General features: G+C 37.8%; 1 pseudogene; it reads left to right on the top strand.

Annotated features, from left to right (window-relative positions):
• The first annotated feature begins 16,255 nt into the window (after positions 1-16,255).
• LOC129502288 (eukaryotic translation initiation factor 4B-like) lies at positions 16,256-18,097 on the top strand (annotated as a pseudogene).
• The last annotated feature ends 3,583 nt before the right edge of the window (positions 18,098-21,680 follow it).

Genomic DNA, 21,680 nt, shown 5'->3' with positions numbered 1-21,680 from the left:
CATATCTGGCACACAACAAACAATTAAATGATAAATAAATGAACTAATGAATTAGTGAATGGACAGTGTTCAACATTTTCAAAGAAAAGTGTTCAATATGTCCATAATGTATATCACAATCATTTGACATAGGATTACTTTTTAAACCTCCTAGAATGTGTACAAAAGACTATCGTCTTTCACTCTTTTCTTTTTACTCTTTCTCTTGTATACATTTGTGTGAAAACCCACTCACCCCATACACAACCTTATATAATCCCCAATGAAGACAGATACTGCTTTGACTAGAGAACTTTGAGAACTATTATCACCACCAAATGCCTCCCTCCCTCAGACTTAAATATTTCCTGGGCTCTTGAGGGAGCAGACTAGGGGGACTGGGAGAACTAGTGTCACTTTCATTTTTGAATCTCTAAGCTGTCTGAGAATTTATCATCGTTACCGTTCATTTGACACTTCAAATATGTACAACTTCATGCTGGTATAAATTGTTTTATTTCTATTAGCCATACTCCCTCGACTAAAAGGAAAAAGAAGCCTAATTGCAAGGGTTGAAACACCACCTTATATTTAGTGGGTGCACAGTTCTGATTGTTTAGAAGACTTGCAGATGCAGCAAAAGCAAATTTCTAAGTCAAAAGTAAGACTTAACTGCCCCAAATTTCATATATAGAATTATGAGATTCTTATCACATCTATAGCTAAGTACTCTCTCCTGACATGTGGGTGGCACTTAAAATGCTCCAAAAACTCTTTAGTATTGTGTTGAAAGGTGTTTTGAACTGCAGAGATGGTCTTCACCTCAGGTCTTAACTTTCATCTGCCACTCTGAAATCCAAAACTTCGCAATCAGAATATTCTTATAACTCAATTAAATGACAAAATGTGGTTGGGATGACAATGAAGTTATTTAGAAGATTTTCTCTGTGTTGTGTTGCTATTTTTAACACCAATTAAGGAGTGTCTGTTGCATCCACTTTCCTTCAGAAATATTACTGTGTACTGCCACGACCCTACTGAAGAGTCAAATGATAAACATCATATCTGTGTCAATCTATCTTACTAAATACAGAAAGCATGAATCTTGAAATACATCTGGCCCCAAAGATTTTGAGTAAGGGGTTGTGAATCTGTACTATTTATTGACTACATATGTTAGGCCATGCTTTCTCAAAAGTGTGCATATAAAAGCAATCGATAAAAATAAAGGCAAATAAAATCTGCAATATTGAACCAAAATAATTCCTAGCATGGTGAATCTGAACCTCTTTGTAGAAAACAGAAAAGAATTTTTCAGAGTCAGTAGTTTAATAAGAATTCTAACAATAAAAATGTTCTTCTAAATAATTCAGATTATGTAGAGTCTGTTTCTGTGGGGCAGAGAAAATATACAGTGAGAAAATAATCCATATACTATTTCCTACATCCTGTATATGTTCTTATATTGGTAATTCATTTTGAGGTTTGGCACAGTTTATTAATATTTAGTGCATCTAACTCTGCTTTCTTTGCACATTGACTTGAAAATATGTTTGAGAAGTAAATTTAAATGACATTTTAAATTAAAAACAAATTAGAAAACATTTTAAAAGGTTCACACAATAAAAATAGTTTTATAATACCTATTAAACAGAGAATATTGAAAAATATTCTTTTTTTTCTGTAGCTAAAGTATAAATGTTTATATTCTTCTGGTTTAATAACTCACTCAGTGACATTTAAATCTATTGCATTTTTTAACTTACTAGATTTTTTGTTGGTATATCCAAATCTTCAATATTTATTATCTCATTATTTATTATTCTTTGCAATGTACATGCTATCCTTGAGAAATAAAGAGAGGTGGTAAGAGAGACACAGAGAGGGAAAGAGAGAAAAAAAGAGAAAGATTATATTCACTCTCACAATGAGTGTGATCTTTACATTTATTGGTATAAAAATTAAATTGTTCTGTGACCAGCTTCAAAAAGTCATGAGGGGTGTGGATACAGAGGCGATTTGTTTCTGATGCTTCCTGCGTTTCCTCCTTTGGCCTGCACAGAATAATTGTAAAAAAAAAACAGAAAATCAAAGCCTTATAAGCTGAGTTGCCTTTCAACAAAACTAGAAGATAAAAATATTCTCATAATTCACATCATGTTTGAGTCATCACACATCCACTCAGAGTAGTAGAGCCCTTTGGGAAGACATTCAGAACTGTGACCACAGCAGCAAGGAGGAATAGAAGTGGTCAGGAGGCCTTAGTAGTGGCAGATCTCAGAAAAAATCAGTAAAAACAGATTTCCAGAAGGGAAGCTCCTCACCCCAAGTGGGAATCATTGTGAATAGGGCCAAGGTCAACCAGAGTAGAAACATTAGATAAGACTCATAAAGGATATAGGTAGCCTGCAGGTGGAAAATCCCAGAATGTACCAGCAAATCTCTCCGGCCTAAAAAATGGGCATGCTGTGGACTCAGTAGAAAGTGGGATCATGAGTAACTCAGAGCTGGACAAGGAGCCATCCTTAACCAGGGGAGGTGTGAATAGAGGAAGGAGGACTACACAGAGGCCTGAAATGATCCATCAGAGAAGCAACAGAGAGGGGGGCATTAACTAAGTTAACCTGACCCCTTCCAATGTCCCTTTCTCCAAATATCCTCAACTAGGACAGGTAAAACCCAACTAAGCATGAAATTTTTAAAAGGAATTGTCACATCTACCACATAAAAGTTCGACAGAAAGTTTGAGGGTGATGACAACCAAATTTTCCCACAAGAGAAACAATAACAACAAAACTAAGAGAAGATGGAAGAGGATGAGGAAGAAGGAGGAAGGGAAGAAGAAGGAAAGGTATATTTGGGCATAGGTAGAATTTGAACATATTGAAGTGGAACTTGGGAGAGTTATGAAATTGTCACTTGAGGAGTAAGCATATGAATGGACTAGAGCAAGTAAAATAGGGTTTCTGGGTAATAGGAAGAGCCCACTTGAGCTTTATGGCTATAACAGGTTTCCCCCACTATAAAAGTAGAGCAAAGTAGAGCATTCCTATGAAACATTTCCTAAACTGAAAGATGATCCCCACTTTCTGGAAGTTCACATTATACCACTTCATTTTTATGAATACCTGTTTTTCACTAATCAAAAGAAATCCAGAAGGATTTTTGCTTTTGAAAAAAAAAAAAACAAAAACAAGTCATTACTATACCAATGTAGGTACTTCATAAAAGGCAAGTGGCATAAGGCAAACTTTCAGAAAGCAGGGCATACCTATAACTGGAAATGAGATCAATCAGCTTGGTTTGTGCTAAAAGTACATTTTTTTTCAAGTCTAGGGATTGATTCAAAGTATTTTACGTTACTTCTTGTAACCTCTCCTGTTAAAGGAATCAAGTTTATATTATGAAATCCAGGACTAAACTGTTAGACCATTTGATAGTTACTGTTTGTAATTGAAGAACAAGAAAATAAAGATGAATATTGTCAAGATTTAATTTTATTATTGAGGATTCAAAATGTAAAAATGCCATTGCCCTGAAAAACAAATATAATAGCAATTAGAATGAGTTATACGTTTAATATAAAGTAAGGTAAAACAGAAAAAAAAATAAGTTAAAATTATAGTAAACAAAAAATACTTTTATTAGTTATAAAAACATAGAAAATTATATTTAAATTAAAATCACAGTCCTTTAAGATGTATTTTTCATTGCTTTAAATATAAATTATTAAGATAATTTTATACAAAGGAACAATGCCACACTATTTTTCTCTTACTACTGAAATCCTGATGTCACTCTCTACAGACCAGCATAAAGGATGGTTTGGATGGAAAATAATTTTCTTCATGCTTTAAATTATCAAGGCATGTGAAGATATGCAAATAAAGGTAAACTGATGTCTACTATCGTATTTTTTATAAAAATTTTCACTGCTTTGTCACTGCTGTAACTATGTCAAATATGAAATTTTTTTAATTCATGGGATATTAAGGAAATCTATGACATTTTCCTGCAACATATGTTTTACCTTCTGCTGGCAATGTTATTTGGCCCCCAAAAGTGTGGGCAGTGGGAAAGGTGATGATTAAGTCCTATGATTGAGTCTTCAGGAAAACAAGCAAAACAACAATAAATATATCTGCCAATATGAAGAGGTAAAGGGGACTACAAGAAAATACTATGTCCAATTTGCTACCAACATTCCAGATGGTCTGAGATCAGTTAAAGCAGATATGTTGCCAGAGAAGCATGTTCCCTTGTGTGTAAACCTGGAACTGAATGACTTCTGGGTGTGTCTTTTGAAAACCTCAGAGCCCATTGTACTAGAATTGCTTCTACAAGCTAATGCCAAGAATTTGAAGATTATTTCCTGTTATTCTTACCAACTCTCAAACACACTACAGTTAAAGTGATCCCTCTAATTAGTCCAGTTACTGGATGCATGGGCATAAGACACACATTGCAAACTGCCCTATTCATTCAGTCTATGCTTCAGCACTCAGCTCAAGTAAAAGGTTTTCTCAGGATCAGCTTTGGTTGTGTGTAGCTTATAAGGTCATGTGACCAATTTTCCCCCATTGACCAGTACAGGGTTGGTTTACATCTGTTTTCTCTGTGTTATTAATAATGCCCCTTCTAACTCAGGAATTGGCTTCGTTTGAATAATAAGTTGAGAAGTCAGGGGGATCCCTGGGTGGCTCAGTGGTTTAGTGCCTGCCTTTGGCCCAGGGCCTGATCCTGGAGTCCCGGGATCGAGTCCCACGTTGGGCTCCCTGCATGGAGTCTGCTTCTCCCTCTGCCTGTGTCTCTGCCTCTCTCTCTCTCTCTCTCTCTCTCTCTCTCTCTCATCTATCATGAATAAATAAATTTAAAAAATAAGTTGAAAAGTCCACCTACTTACAGAGGGTATAGGGAGTGTTTGTGTACTGGCTTTCTTTCCTGTTTGGGAATAGGAAGAGGAGTAAGAGGGTCTTGAATCACAGAAGGCAGTTCTTCATAATCAGCAGCAATTTTGCTTCCCAAGGGACATTTGGCAATGTCTAAATATAGATATATTATAGATAGATGATAGATAATTTTTTTCTGATTGTTACAAATTAAGAGTAGGGCTGGAGGCTATGGTTACTTGAATCAAGTCAGAAAAGGCTATGAAAGTTTCTTTTTAAAGGTTTTATTAATTTATTTGACAGAGAGAGATAGCACAAGCAAGGGGAAGCGGTAGGGGGAGAGGGACATCCCATTGAACAGGGATCCCAATCCAGGGATTGATCCCAGGACCCTAAGATCATGACCTGAGCTGAAGGCAGATGTTTAACTGACTGAGCCTTCCAGGTACCCTGGCCATAAATGTTTCTAAACATCCTTCGATAGTCAGGACATCTGCCTCAACAGGGAATTTTCTGACCTAAATTGATAATAGTGTGGGGTGTTATTTTTTAATGGGATGAATGTTACACTGTTTACAGTAGTCCCTCTCTGCCACCGGGATGCAGGCCTGTCCTTATGGATGTTTCTCTGCTAGTATTCATTACAGCAAAAACAGCTCCTCCCTAGTTCTTTTATCCCAGGATGATGCTTAGAACTGACTATATAAATGTGCAGGGTCTGATAGAAAGTGAAAATGCAGGGAACCTTGTCCAAAACTCAGTCATTACAAACTTCAAGATAGTGATAATGAAGTTCTAAGTCAGACCTAATTCTGAATGATAGCAGAGGTTGCACACTCATGAATTGGACACTGATGCCCCATCAGCAGTAGAAGGTGAATTTCTACTGAATTAATTTTATGAGGATGCAATCAGAAGGTTGAATGCCTATCTTTGATTCCATGGTAGTGTTATTTAAAGAGATAGCTTTGTAAATTTAAAACATTAGGCTAATTGGGTTAACTGGACCAGTTATATATATTATATATTTATATATTTATATATTTATATATTAAATTGCTGAGGGGCGCCTGACTGGCTCAGTCAGTAGAGCATGTGACTCTTGATCTCAGGGTTGTGAATTCAAGCTCCACATTGGGTGTGCAGCCTACTTTAAAATTAAAAAAGAGCTGAAACATTTTGAAAACTAAAAGCAATAATGTGGGCTTTCTCCTTATGTTTTAAAATCTTTTGAGTATAGTTGACACAATGTTACATTAGTTTCAGGTGTACAACATAGTGATTCAACTGCTCTAAACATTCTGCTGTGCTCACTACAAGTGTAGCTACCATCTGTCACCATACAGTGCTATTACAATATCATCGACTACATTCCCTATGCTGTGCCTTTTATTCCCATGACTTACTAATTCCATTACTGGAAGCCTGTATCCCCCCCTCCCTTTCACCCATTTTGCCCACCCTTTCACCTCCCTCCCCTCTGATAACCATCAGTTTCTTCTCTGTATTTACAGGTCTGATTAGGCTTTTTCTTTCCCTACTCATTTTTAGATCCCACATATGAGTGAAATCAAATGGCATTTGTCTTTCTCAGACTGACTTATTTTACTTAGCATAATACACTGTAGCTCCATCCATGACACAAATAGCACAATTTTGTCCTTTTTATGGTTGCATAATATATGGTTGCATAATATTTCATTATATATATTATTATATATTATATATTCCATTATATATGTATTCCAATATATATACGTAAGTTCCATTATACATATATTGGAATATATGTTGATATATATCCATTCATCTATCGATGAACACTTGGGTTGCTTCCATATCTTGGCTGCCACTATAAACAATTCTTCAAGAGACATAGGGCTGCATATATATTTTTGAATAAGTGTTTTTATTTTCTTTGGGTAGATGGATACCCAGTAGTAGAATTATTGTATCATATAGCATTTCATTTTAATATTATGAGGAACTTCCGTACTGTTTTTCACAGTGGCTGCCCCAAATTACATACTCACCCACAGTATGAGAGTTCTTTTTTCTCCATATCTTCACCTCACTTATTTCTCATATTTTTTTATTTTAGCCATTCTGACATGTATAAGATGATATCTCATTGTATTTTTGATTTTTATTTCCCTGATTAAATGTAATGTTGAGCATCTTTTTCATGTGTCTGGTGGCCATGTCTTCTTTGGAAAAATGTCCTCTGCTCATTTTAAAATTACATTGCTTGTTTTTTTGAGTTGTATGAGTTCTTTACATATTTTGGATATTAAATCTTGTTGGATATTAACCTTTAAGGATATTAAACCTTAGTTTGCCTTTTTTGTTTTGTTAATAGTTTCCTTCACTGTGCAAAAGTTTTTAATTTTGATCTAGCCCCAATTGTTTATTTTTACTTTTGCTTCTCTTGCCTTAGGAGATATATCTAGAAAAATTGTTGCTAGAACCAATGAGACAAAAATAACTGCCCGTGTTCTAGGATTTTTATGGCTTCAGGTATCGCATTTAAATCTTTAATCCATTTTGACTTTGTATGGTGTTAGAAAGTGGTCCAGTTTCATTCCTTTTGCCTGTAGCTGTCCAGTTTTCCCAGCACCATTTGTTGAAAAGACTGCCTTTTCTCCATTGTATATTCTTGCCTCTTCTTTCATAAATTAATTGACCATATATGCATGAGTTTATTTCTGTGCTCCGTATTCTGTTTCAACGTTCTAAGTGTCTATTTTTTGTACTAGAACTATACTGTTTTGATTATTACAGTTTTGTAGTGTATCTTGTAATCAGGTTTGTTTTCTTTTCTCACAATTGCTTTGGCTACATGGGGTCTTTGTGGGTCCATACAAATTTTAGCATTATTTTTTTCTAGTTCTGTGAAAAATGCTGTTAGCGTTTTGATAGGAGTTACATTTAATCTATCTATTGCTTTGGATACTGTGGATATTTTAACAAAGGTATTCCTATTCACCACTTTTATTCAACATAGTACTGGAAGTCTGAGCCACAATCATAGGACAAATAAAAGAAATGAGTCATCCATATTGATAAAGACATTAAACTGTCACTATCTGCAGATAACATGATACTAAACATAGAAGAGGTAAATGAATTCAGCAAAATTGCAGGATACAAAATTAATGCCTAGAAATTGGTAGCATATCTATACACTATAATGAGGGAACAGAAAGAGAAATTAAGAAAATAATTCCATTTACAACTGCACCAAAAAGAATAAAATACCTAGGGATAAACTTAACCAAGAAGGTGAAAGTCCTGTAATCTGAAAATTATAAAACACTGATGGAAGCAATTGAAAATGATATAAACAAATGGAAAGATATTCCATGTTCATGGATTGGAAGAATTAATACTGTTAAAATGTCCTTGTACTTTTAAGCACAGGAAAACCTGTTGTAATATTTGGCCTAAAAATTACCTAATATGTAAATAGACACTTGCTTCATTATCTCCTCTGGTGCATCAAAGTTAGCATACTTCATGTAGACCATTAAGTACATCCTTTGGCAACATTTATGCTAGTGTTCCACCAACATGTGGTTAGAATATTGATAGTTAGAAATACTTGATATAGTCATTCTCTTTCACATGCCGAAGCATATCCATATTAGCTAGTAGACTCAATTCCTTTTACTATGTCAAACATTAAGGCTTAAGATGTTGTTGGATCAAGACACCATCAGCTTCTTTTTTTTTAATTTTTTTTTATTTATTTATGATAGTCACAGAGAGAGAGAGAGAGGCAGAGACACAGGCAGAGGGAGAAGCAGGCTCCATGCACCGGGAGCCCGACGTGGGATTCGATCCCGGGTCTCCAGGATCGCGCCCTGGGCCAAAGGTAGGCGCCAAACCGCTGCGCCACCCAGGGATCCCCCATCAGCTTCTTAAAAATTTCCAGACAGGGAATTGTCAAAGGGCATGCTTGCCATCATTGTCATCTATTTCAAAATGTTAAGGATATACTTTTAAATGTATTGTTTTATCTACTTTTTTCTTTCTTCCACTTACATTATACCCACCCTACCTTATCTAATCACAAATAGTGTCCCTTTTACAAGTACACTTTCTTTATATCCGGTTGGCAGCAATATTTCAGAAATTTTCAAACTTACCACTAAAACCTAATGTGGTCATAGAGAAAAAACGTCATGTAATCATTTGTTTTTTCAATTTTTCAATCCAGGTGCATAGGGATTTTTTGGAGATACAGTTTTGATTTAGAAATTATATAGACATCTGAGCACAGTCAATAACCAGGTTTTTGAGGGGAGACAAGTTTTCACATTCCACACAGCAACTTTTCTTTCTGAAAGAGCAGAGAGCATGTCTACCTTTAATTCATTTAACAGGGCTTTTCAACCTCTGTGCTGAATAATCATGGGAAGGCTGTTCTGTGCACTGTGGGACATTGATTAGCATCTCTGGCTGTTACCTACTAAATGGCAGTAACACCTTCCCAGTTGTGAAAACCAAAAATATTTGTAGACGTGGCAAAATGTCCCCTGGAGGGAGAAATCACCCTTGGTGGAGAACCACAGCTTTAAAACAAATCTAAAACAAATATATCAGATTTTCAGGCTGAATTTCCCTTTATTCTTCCCAAAGGAGCTCAGTGAATTTTCATGCAATAATCCGTAAAGCTACCCTGAGAAAGCATATTAGACAAATGAAATAGAGATTCTATTTTATTGATATAATAACAAATCTTTCCAATCTGATGAATGTGTTGATTTTTTTAATATTAAATTGAAAAAAAAATTACTTTTAAAATGGTGTGGCCTGGAATAGTGCCTCGGCATGTTAAGCTTGCATATTACTTCCACTGTCATTGTACTAATATCACAAATTGTACTAAGGTCAAAATGTGCCCTTCTTAGATGCCAAAACAGGGAAAGAAAGGCAGCATTGTCTTCGGAGCTGAACATTTGTTCACTTCTCACACATATTCATATAATCATGTCATCTCAGGCTGTCTCTGCTTAACAATACAACCATTTGAACAAAGAAGAAAATCAAACAGCTGCATAAAAGATGAACCCATAGCTGTTTTCACTGATTGTTTTTTACTGTCTCCTTGCACAGATTCCCTGGATCTCTTATGTTTATGATTGTCTTTACCTTCAAAAGGTGAAGCAATCACACTGTTGTACTTGAAGAGTAGATAAAGGATGAATTAACGGGTCGTTTGGATGGATTCAATTCAACTGGCTGACCTAGAGAATGTGCTTAGATATATTTTAGTGAAGAATGAATTACATACATCTACACAGTTATGTTCCCTATTTAAAAAAAAATTTCCTTATAATTAGCCTTTACTTAACATCTCCTGATTCTCTGTCATTCAAGATAAATTCACCTGGAAACAGAATTCCAGAAAACTCAAAACCAAATATATTCACCCTGGAAAATTAGAGCTAGAGCACGACAGACAATAAGGGATTTAGTGCTATTTCTACACATTTTCCATTAATGGAAATTAAGAAAATGATTAAGAAAGAATAGTTCAACCACAAACTAGTAAGCTTAAATTATTAAACTAGTAAAACTATATTACAGAAAAGTTCAAGTTTATTTTAAATATCTTCCTACTTTTATTTTTACATGCTGATTGCTTTATTGTTTTTCCCCTTAAAGATGACAAATAATACACACTTAAACTATCAATGAAAAAATTATTTCTCTAGCTTTACTTTATTTCATGATTATTTATTGGCATTATACTGTGATTAAAATTTAAGGGAAGGTAACAATGGTTTACTAAGCATGATTAATAATATACTAAGTCCAAGCTTTGCTTTAAATGATATTTATATTCCAGAAAGTTTCTTGAGTGAAATTTAGTAAAAGCATTGTTTTCTTCTGTTTTTCTGTATTGGTAGCAGAAGACCATGAAACTCTGTTGAAAGGGGACTCCCTTAATGTCATACATTCATATAGCATCTAGAAATGCCTCTACTTTGTAATCCAAAATGAGAAAGGATAAGAGCATGCAAATATGAAAATTTTTAGCATATAGATTTCTGAGTCACTCTTGATATTATAGTCCTACCACTTAAAAGTGAATTATTTTGGAAAAAATATTACAATCAAGACATAAAATATAATAGACAATCAATATGCAGGATGCCAGCAAAACATCATATAAACTATGCATTTTTCCTTGTTAAAGTCTTATGTGAGCCATGAATTATGCAAAACAACCAAGAGATCCTATTAAAAAGGCGATACATCTTCGGGATCCTAAGACATGAAGACCATTTGAGCTTTCCTCTCAAGGTTATTACAGAGTTATCAGAAATCCTCAGAGTCTGAAAGTTTTAAATGGAAGTAAGAATATATTGCAAATTATATGCTGGTAGAAGAGAAACATTACAGAAAAAAATATTTTTGATGAAGTAATAAAAATCATTTATTAGGTAGGCCACTGATTTGCTCAAAAGCACAATTTATAAAGCAATAGCCTGATGGCTGCAGTGATGTCATTGGTTAGAGCATGTGCTTTGAAGAAGTTTCCATTAATATGCACAACATACCACCCAATGAGAATTTATACTTACTTATCTGGCAAAATTCAGTATATTTTTTATGTCTCTTTTAATACTTTAAAGAATGATTGCCAAACATTTGGAATTATTAGTAATAACACTGCCATGCAAGTGGCAGTGGAGACACTGATTAATTCTGAGAAATCACAGAAGAGTGGATTCAGATGATCTATTAGGAACAAGATTATGGATTTAACATGTAAATGTTTGTAAGCCACCCAAATTCCTGGACCAGATGTAGCAAAGCTAGGTTGTCAGTGGTGTGTGTATGTGTGTGTGTGTGTGTGTCTGTAATCCTCACCAGTTTATTAGTTTTTCCCTTAATGAATTATTTTGGTAAAACTAAGGCTGATGAATTTCAGTCAGATGTGTCTACAAAGCAAAAAAGTAGATATTTGGTTAGCCAATGAAAGGAATGACAAAATGTCTTTCAGTACAATTTAAACAACACAATTTTTACCCCCAGGAAATGTCTAATTTCCATGATCTTGTGTACTATTGTTCAGCACCCTCACCCTGCCCCCGCGTGCACACGCAGAGTTTCAATTTAAATAAATGCATACTACTTCCAAAAAAAAGGGGATTAGAAGGAAACGAAGCATAACATTAAACGTGGTACTACTATGTCAAACACTTTGAAACACTCAGCTTAATTGATTCAGTTTGGGTTTATATCACAAACACAGAGAGAACATCCAGGTTCTCTCTGTGTTACCATTAGTGTTGTGCAAGTACCATATTCCTTGTCCTAGCCCAGTTCTCACTGAAAATGGTGAAAGGGGCAGCAAAGGAAGGTTGCTATCTCATAAACCTTCAGAAATGTTAGAGTTTATTAACCAAGAGTCAGCAGAGTGACTGGCTAAAGCAGGGGCTTTGGAACCCTAACAAGCTGTGATTTCAGGTGAGTAGCTTGATGTATCCGAGACTTTTAAGAGGTGTCTTCTCTTTAGCATGGGATAAAAAGATAGTCTAGTACTTAAGGTTGCCACAATGCATGCTGTCCTGAGCTTTCAGTTGTTCTGCTTTATACCACAAGGGGGGCTACTCCTGCAGGCCGCAGGCCATACATTTCATTCCCCAGCAATATTTGCCCATGGGAGAAAGAGAGAAGGGATCTTCCAGCTGTAGGAAAGAAGCCAGAGTATATCCCTAGCCACTCTATATTAGTTTGCTACGGCTGCCATAACAGAATACCACAGACTGGGCAGCGTGAACAAAAGATTTTTCTCACAGTTCTGGAAGTTAGAAGTCTAGGATCACAGTGTCAGCAGGTTTATTTTCTCTGAGGCCCTTCTCTTGGTTTGTAGATGGCCGCCTTCTCACAGTGTCTCCTATGAACTCTCCTCCACATGTATGCACTCCTGGTGCATCTCTTTTGTGTGTGCAAATCTTGTATTCTTAGAAAGACACCAGACAGATGGATTAGGGTTCGCCTGTATAATATAATTTATCTAATTCCTTCTTAAAAGGCCCTATCTCCAAATATAGTCATATTCTGAGGCACTGAGGTAAGACTTCAAGGTAAGAACTTGGGGAGGGGAGGGATGGGGACATAATGGAGCCCACAACACTCTCTCTGCTTCTGTAGCTTCTCTAAGAACCACTGTGTATCCTCCTTGGGTTCATCTCCCACTGGGAGCTCTGCAGCTCTCTAAGGATAATACTCAAGCTACCACCGGAGAGATCTCTGTTTTTCCAGCTTCTCTTGTTGACTTGGGCCTGGGGCCCTGCCTATTCCTGCTCCTGTCATTTTTCCTCCCACTTGAGAACTGATACAGAATTCTGTTGTTGTTAATTGGGATATCCCAACTTTCCCTGTTTGGGTGCTCAGCTCATGATCAATTCCATGGGTTAAATTTCCTTTCTTTCAAATACAGTGGAACCTCCTTTGCTATAAAAGAAGTAAATAGATACAGATAAGGAGTAAATGAATAAAAGTTTACAAAGTCAGGGGAACATAGCACCGTGCATGTGTTTCAATAAATGAACAATATTTCTTTATTCAATGTGAATGAACTCTGAACAACTTTCTTCAAAGTTACTCTACTCAAGCTCTTTGTTATTACTTCTTTCTTTTGATAAATTTTTGTTCCTGAAAGCCAATGATTTGGAGTAAAATCTGGAAATCTTTGTTTTAGTTTGCAAAATGAAAAAAAGGAATAGAACAGATTTTTTGGGGACCAATTATAGTCTTTGTTCTGTTACTTCTAAAAAGTGGTTTTTTTTCCTCTTTTATAGTGATTAATGAGTTAACATGTGGGAGTTTTCACAGATTTTTAAATTCTGTGTTTTCATCCTGCTTCTGCTCTTTTACAACCTGCTTATCACCACTTTCTCATCTGCAATTCAGAAAGGGCCATATCCACCTGAAATTTCATGTAAAGATTAAATGTGAGTTGCTCTTTCAATCTCACTCCTTTCTTGTCTTTTTCTCATCATCATATTAATATAACTTGATTAAATTTTCCCCCCTCCTTGGAGAGATCTCATTATGCCAAGCTTTTAAAATATGAATAAAATCTTACCCCAGAAGACGTAAAATTTGGCAAAAAAAAAGAATTATACCACAAAGAGGCATTTTATTAATATATCCTTTTGATATTTTACTTCATAATTTCTACTATGTTATCTGGCTGCTGGCTTCTCCTTGAAAAAAAAATTATCAAAATTGAGGCAACTTATTCTCTCTCTCTTCCATTTTCCTTGATCCTTCCAGTGATTTTACTGTCTTGTTCTATCCATTCTCCAGTGAAAATCAACTGTTTAGATTCTCCTCCTCCTTCCATGTTTTTTTCCTCCAACCTAAGATCATCCCAATATGAATCCAGAAACAAAGCAGCATCAACCCAGCAAAACACACTATGACAAATAGACTTTACTATTTTTGTTCCTATAGTGTAATTATGTAAGTATACTCATTACCTCTTAGCATAACAAATAAGTAAATCAACAAACAAGCAAAGAAAACACACACACACACACACACACACACACACACACACAGCTCTTAAACTTTTGCTTCTATGATCATGGATTTTAACCGGACATCACCAAATATCTCTGTTGCTTTATTGCCAAACTTTTTGGGAAAGTGATTTATTCTCATTATTCCTTCTCCCTTATCAATTATTCCACCCTCAACAACTTGAATTCCACTTTCTTCCTTTGTCATTTTATTCTAAATACTTACCAAGATTTCCAATGATTTAGGGATTATCCCCATATATATTATGTCAATATGATCTTTTACCCCTCTATAACCTTTAGCATTCTCAGCCACTGAACTAGGGCTTTTTCTTATATTTTCTGCTAAAGCTTAAGTCATACCTTCTTATTTTTGAAGGCTCCTTTTTACTGGACAGAAAAACTGTTTTTTCTGAAGTTTGTATTGAGTATTTTTCTGCCTCTACACAACTTGACATGTCAGACCTTATTTACATTATCTAAAAAAAGGCTACAACCGTGGCATTTTATTACCTATGTATAAAGACTCACAAAATACTTATGTTCTAAGCAGATCTTTCCCTCAGGTACCACTTGTTGTCCATGTAATTTGCTATATGTGAAATATCTCCTAGGGGAAGACCTTCAGGCAAGTCAATTAAATATGTAGATTTGAACTCATCATTTCTCCCAAACCTGTCCCTATAGCTATGAATAGTTCTGCAATCCAATTTTTTAAAATCTAAATTAATTCCAATGCTTTAAGTATTTTTAGACATATAATTATGGTCCCTAAATACATACTGTCTTCTTTCCATTAATATTGCCATAAAATTTCCTCATATTCTCATCATTTTTATTCAGTGATCTGCAAAGACTCATCTCATCTCCCTGCTCATTGTCTTATCTGCCTCCTGCCTGGAATATCCATTCCTACCCAAACCATGTTTCATATAGTTGTGGACTATCCTTCCATAAATGCAAATATAATTAGTTGCTCTGTACCTAAAATAATTCCAGTAACTCCCTAATGACACTGGAGGAAATTCATGTTCTTACTATGGCTATAAGACTCACCATGCCTTGATTTCTTTACAGAATTTCAAGTTAGTTCATCATTCCAGGTTTCAAATTCTGCTCTCTAGCTATACAAACAGAAGTAGCTTCTAGAAAACAGGAGGAGCTTGGAAATAAATAAATATGCCATAAGATCTCCATTCAGCAATTTAACTACAGTTTGCCTCTTTGTCTGGGATCGCCTAACACTTTTTTTTTTTTTTTTTTTTTTTTTGCTACTAACTTCAGTTAGTATTTTTGTTTTTCTGTTCACATACTTTAAAAAAGCAGTTTGTATTCATCCACTGTTAGGAGGCCTCTCTGTATAAATTTTTGAGATTAAAAGAAGATAGAAGGGGGTCATCTGCTGGTAGATTTGTATACTGTATAGTGATAACCTACGTTTTACTTTCTGTGTTATAGAGTCTGGAAAGCTAAATTTCTTTCCCCAGACCACCTTGTGACTGGGGTTATCGATATATTGAGGTTGTGTCAATCAGATGCAGGCTCAAAAAAAAATCTAAATTTAGAGAGGATTTGTGAAAAGATAGATTGCCACCACTTTGTACTCCATGAGCCATCCATTTGCAATTAATGATCTAACAGAGAGGGTGTGGTACTAGAATGAAATATGGAAGCAGTGGGTCTCTGATCCATGGACAGAAGTGGTAATGGCGTATTTCTGGAGACAACAGCTGTATTGATGCTTTTTCATCCCCCAACTTCCTAATTGTGGCACAGATGGACCCATTCTCAAAATTTTTCTGGAGTCTTAACCAGAACTTAGAATACTCTGCTTTACCCTCTCCCAACATGGCAGCCTCAGCAAAAAAGAAGAATAAGAAGGGGAAAACTATCTCCCTAACAGACTTTCCGGCTGAGGATGGAGGGACTGGGGGAGGAAGCACCTATGTCCCCAAACCAGTCAGCTGGGCTGATGTAACAGATGACCTGGAAGGAGATGTTTCAACCACTTGGCACAGTAATGACAACAAGGTGTATAGGGCACCTCCAGCTGACTGTTCCATCCTGCCCACTGCTCCATGGGCTGCTCGGGAACCCAATGTCAACAGGAGCCAAAATCGCCATCCTATACTGCTTTTCTAAGGAACCTGCCCTATGATGTCATAGAAGATTCCATTTAGGAATTCTTTAGAGGATTAAATATCAGGGCAGTGCGTTTACCACATGAACCCAGCAATCCAGAGAGGTTGAAAGGTTTTGGTTAGGCTGAGTTTGAGGACCCAGATTCTTTGCTCAGTGCCCTGAGCCTCAACGAAGAATCTCTAGGTAACAGGAGAATTCGAGTGGACGTTGCTGATCAAGCACAGGATAAAGACAGGGATGATCGTTCTTTTGGCTGAGATAGAAATCAGGATTCTGACAAAACATACAGACTGGAGGGCGCATCCTGCCATAGACAGCTTGGATGACTACCCACCTAGGAGAGGTGATGAGAGCTTCGAAGACAAGTATCGAGACCTTTATGATTCAGACCGATACCGGGATGGGTATCAGGATGGGTATCAGGATGGGTATCGGGATGGTCCACGCCAAGATATGGACCAATCGTTATGATGACCCAGGCAGCAGAGACTATGACAGAGGCTATGGTTCCAGGATAGACAGTGGCAGAAGAGCATTTGGTAGTGGGTACCGTAGGGATGATGACTACAGAGGAGGCAGGGACCGCTTTGAAGATAGATACGACAGACCAGACGACTGGGCATGGAGCTCCAGAGATGATTACTCTCGGGATGACTATAGACGTAATGATAGAGGTCCCCCTCCCAAAAAAGACCCAAACTGAATCTAAAGCCTCGGAGTACTCCTAAGGAAGATGGTCCCTCCGCTAGCACCTCCCAATCCAGTTGAGAGGCCTCTGTCTTTGGAGGGGCAAAGCCTGTTGACACAGCTGCTAGAGAGCAAGAAGTAGAAGAAGGGCTGCAGAAGGAGCAGGAGAAGCTGCAGCGCCAGCTGGATGAGCCAAACAAAACTAGAGCGACGGCCTCGAGAGAGACACCCAAGCTGGAGAAAGTGAAGAGACTCAGGGATGGAACAGTCCAGGACAGGAGGTGAGTCATCACAGACTGGGACCTCCGCCACATCTGGCAGAAATCCACGAAGGAGAGAGAGTGAGAAGTGTCTAGAAAATGCAACATCCAATAAGGAGGAAGACTGTCACTCTCCAACTTCTAAGCCACCCAAATCTGAACAGGCTCTGAAGGTGATGCCAGCCCCTCCACCAAAGGAGAATGCTTGGGTGAAGCAAAGTTCTAACCCTCCTGCTCCATCTCAGAGCTCAGACACAGAGCAGCTGTCCCCTACAAGTGGTGGGGGGAAAGCAGTCCCCGCCTAATCACAGGAGGAAGGACCAGCAAGGAGAGCAGATGAAAACAAAGTAGATGGGGTGAGTGTCCCAAAAGGCCCCAGTGGGAACTCCAGCCGTGGTCCCTCCAGATGGAGGGAACAAAGACCACTGGAAGGAGCCAGATTGGAAAGATGGTAAAAAGGATCAAGACTCCTGATCTGCACCTAATTAAAGAAACCTGAAGAAAATCCAGCTTCCAAGTTCAGTTCTGCAAGCAAGTATGCTGCTCTCTCCATTATGGTGAAGATGAGAACGAGGGAGAAGATTACACCGAATAGGCCTCTGCATCCTGTGCTTTCTTTCTCCTAGTCTCTCCACCCTGGAACATTCAAGAGCAAATCAAACCTCTATCCAGACAAGACAATATAACTCACCATCTCCTGGAGACCTTTCCTAACTTTTTTTAAACCAAAAAACAGTGAAATGAAATTCTTTTGCATGCTGCTGCAGCCTTTAAAGTATTGAACTAACTGGAGAATCACCAATGTAGCCAGAGAGAAAGAGACGTACAGCTTTTAACGGAAAAGTTGTGCATTTTTACGGCACATGCAGTTGCCTGTGTGATTAGTGCCTGGGGGCCTCCATTTAGCAAAATGGCAGTGACCGTGATGCAGTGTCTGGAATCTGGTTGGGCAGAGGGCAGGCTTAAGGAAGAGTGAGATTTCTACCTTCTGATTCTCATTATCCTATTGTGGCATGTATGAATTCTCAGACATTATCTGAATAAATTTTCCATCCTTGGAAAGGTAGGCTTAGTCTCTGAAGTTGTTGTAATCTCCAGATGGCTGCCTGCCCCCCACCCCCACGCTCTTATTTAATTCTGAATTACTGGGGCCAGCCTGAGGGAATTCCTTCATTTTTACCACCCAGGGGTGTAGTTGAGAGTGAGTCTGTAGGCTACTAAAGAACAGGGCTGCTTGGTGACCAAAATGATCAGGGACATCATGGTTTAAAAAGAGGCCCCTGGGTGGGGGCGGGCAGCCCCGGTGGCCCATCGGTTTAGTGCTGCCTTCAGCCCGGGGTGTGATCCTGGAGTCCCAGGATCCAGTCCCACATCAGGCTCCCTGCATGGAGACTGCTTCTCCCTCTGCCTGTGTTTCTGCTTCTCTCTGTGTGTGTCTGTCATGAATAAATAAATAAAATCTAAAAAAAAAAAAAAAAAAGAGAGGCTCTGGGGAAGTAACGGATTATTTTGCACCAGTGATAGGGGGAAGGACGTGACCTCCAGTGATCCCTGGAACAGGAAGCACTTAGGGGTCGTGGGAATTCCCAAGTCTTCTGTATGTCCTGGTTTTGCCCTCTCTCAAATACTGTCCTTTCTGAAAGTTCACACATACCCATACTCTGTTGAAATCTTGAAGCTTTAAAAAATGTAGACTCTTGTCCTGGGCTTCTGAGGCTCGTGCTCTTTGCAGTTACTCCCCAGAAGCAGTTTCTGATCCAGTTCTCTATCTGCCCCAGGAGCAGAGGCAAATGAAGAATCACAGCTCTTCTCCAGCAGATTGGGGCTCCTTCATGTCTTTTGACTCTCACTCCTTCCCTCCGTTCCTGCTTCTACTTCTTTGACCCCTTTTACACCTCAGAAAATTCTAGAATTAATGGCTTAGGTGGTGAGTGAGGGCAAATAAATAAGGACGAATTGTGGGCTGTTCTTACCACCTTGATGTGGGCTTTTTGGTTTTGTTCTGGCAAGTTTTCTCTCCACTGAAATCCCACACCAATGCTTGTATTTATAATGTGGCCTTGACCAATGTATGGTTTTGGGGGGCTGTGGGGGTTTGGAGGGTTTTTTTTTTAAGCTTCCCTTGAGAGAACAAATGATAAAGGAGAGAACTTCTTAAAGGGCCTGGTTTCTGTTGCAACATAGTAGCTTCACTTGCCTGCTTTTATGTGCACCTTTATACTGTCAGCCCAGGAGCCGGCATCCTTATGTGTGATACCTGCACTGGCAGAGAAGTGATACCTCGGTCTCTTGTTGGCAAGCCCTCCTCCCATCAGTCCTAGGTTATCCCCTGCCAGGCCATGCAGACGAGCATTGTGGGAGTGCTGCAGCAGTGAGCTAATGAATCGTTTGCCCCATGGGCAGAAAAGACTTACCAAGTGGAGTAACTTTAAATAATTGGCTTAGATTGGCCAGTAGCCAGGAAGTGGCTTTTAGAGAGATACCCAAGGCTGAAGGGTTTGGTTGGGTTTTTTTGAACCATTGAAAAGGTAGGTTTTGCCCTCTTCAGGTCTACTTCCAAATGGTTGTATCCAAAAAAGCAGTTTTTTTTTCCCTCTCCCCACCTGTCCTCCTGTTATCACAGAAGCAGGGGTCCTGTCCTGCTCCTTAGTACATGTAAAATTCATACAAAATATCTTCTATGAAAATGATTTGTAATCTGTAGACTTAATACCTGGGAAATGTCTTGAGATGTAAAATCCCAACCTTTGGGTTGTGGGTTTTTTTGTTGTTGTTGTTTTCTTCAAATAAATCTGATCTTTAAAGCTAAAAAAAAAAAAAAAAAAAAAGTATACTCTGCTTGAGGTTTACCAGCGATTGTGGAACACAGCACTTCCTATCTTAAACCATATTCTGCCAAAAAAGCTGAATATCTTCACAATTCTTGTTTTTTTTTTTAATTTTATTTATTCATGAGAGACACGGAAAGACAGACAGAGAGAGAGAGAGAGAGAGAGAGAGAGAGAGGCAGAGACACAGGCAGAGGGAGAAGCAGGCTCCATGCAGGGAGCCAGACGTGGGACTCAATCCCGGTTCTCCAGGATCAGGCCCTGGGCTGAAGCCCACGCTAAACTGCTGAGCCACCCAGGCTGCCCTCTTCACAACAATTCTATCAGGTAAATAACATAATTGTCTCCATTTCATGGATAAAGAAGCTGAGATATGGAAAGTAAATCTTTCAAGGTTACACAGACAGCAGTGGATTCAGGACATGAACTCAAGCACTCTCTCCCAAATTCTATCCAAAACTTTACATATAGGATCTCTACTATGTTGCAAAATTTGCCGTAGTCTTCAGTCTTGGAGGCACTGGAACTTGATTTCTTTGGAACATTTTGGAACTCCATTGCTAGTAGTAGATTTACATTAAAGGAATTCACATCAGAATGCCATCTGTTAATACAAAAAGAGATGTAATTCCCACATAGATGGAAATGTTTATCTCAAGCTAACTAGCACTGTTTTTCTGTCCTGTGGGCGATCTATGGGGAAAGTCACATCATTATTAAAGTTTGCTTGGTCATCTTCAGATAATAATGAAAATAATTAAGGAATAAAATACTTAGTGGCTTTCATATCCATATGAGGTGTGGTCTTAAATATGAGAGTGGATTCTTGGAAGTTATTGGCCTTAACTTCTTGTACATCTCTTACTGATATCAAATTTAGCAATAGACCTAGAATAATTTTTTAAATTTAGGTAAGCCCACTCCCATGGATAGCTCTTTGATTAAAACTGTTGACATTTGGGGCACCTAGGTGGCTCAGTCAGTCAAGTGTCCCACTCTTGATTTAGGTTCAGGTCATGATCTCAGGGTCATGATCTCAGGGTTGTGAGGTCAAGCCCTGCATGGAGCCTTGCACACTCTCACTGTCTCACTCTAAAAATCAAAAACAAACTGTCTACATTAGCTTTTATGATCTTTGTATCTTTTTTTTCCATTGGCTGGCCTTTCTTCTGAGTAACGTTTTCCTTCTTTAGCTGATACTTCCATTCAGTAAATTATTGCTTATGTCTTCAGGCTTTGGGACTATTGTTTTTTTCATGACTTCATTTATCACTCAAAAGGTAATGCTGTTTACCTTACATTAAGTTTCTTACAGAAAACTCAGAGTCACCTCCCTTTACCCAATACACT

This window comes from Nyctereutes procyonoides, unplaced genomic scaffold (genome assembly GCF_905146905.1).
Source record: "Nyctereutes procyonoides isolate TBG_1078 unplaced genomic scaffold, NYPRO_anot_genome, whole genome shotgun sequence".
In the NCBI taxonomy this organism is placed as follows: Eukaryota; Metazoa; Chordata; class Mammalia; order Carnivora; family Canidae; genus Nyctereutes; species Nyctereutes procyonoides.
Note: the sequence above shows the minus strand (reverse complement) of the source record. Positions and strands in the feature narration are given on the sequence as shown.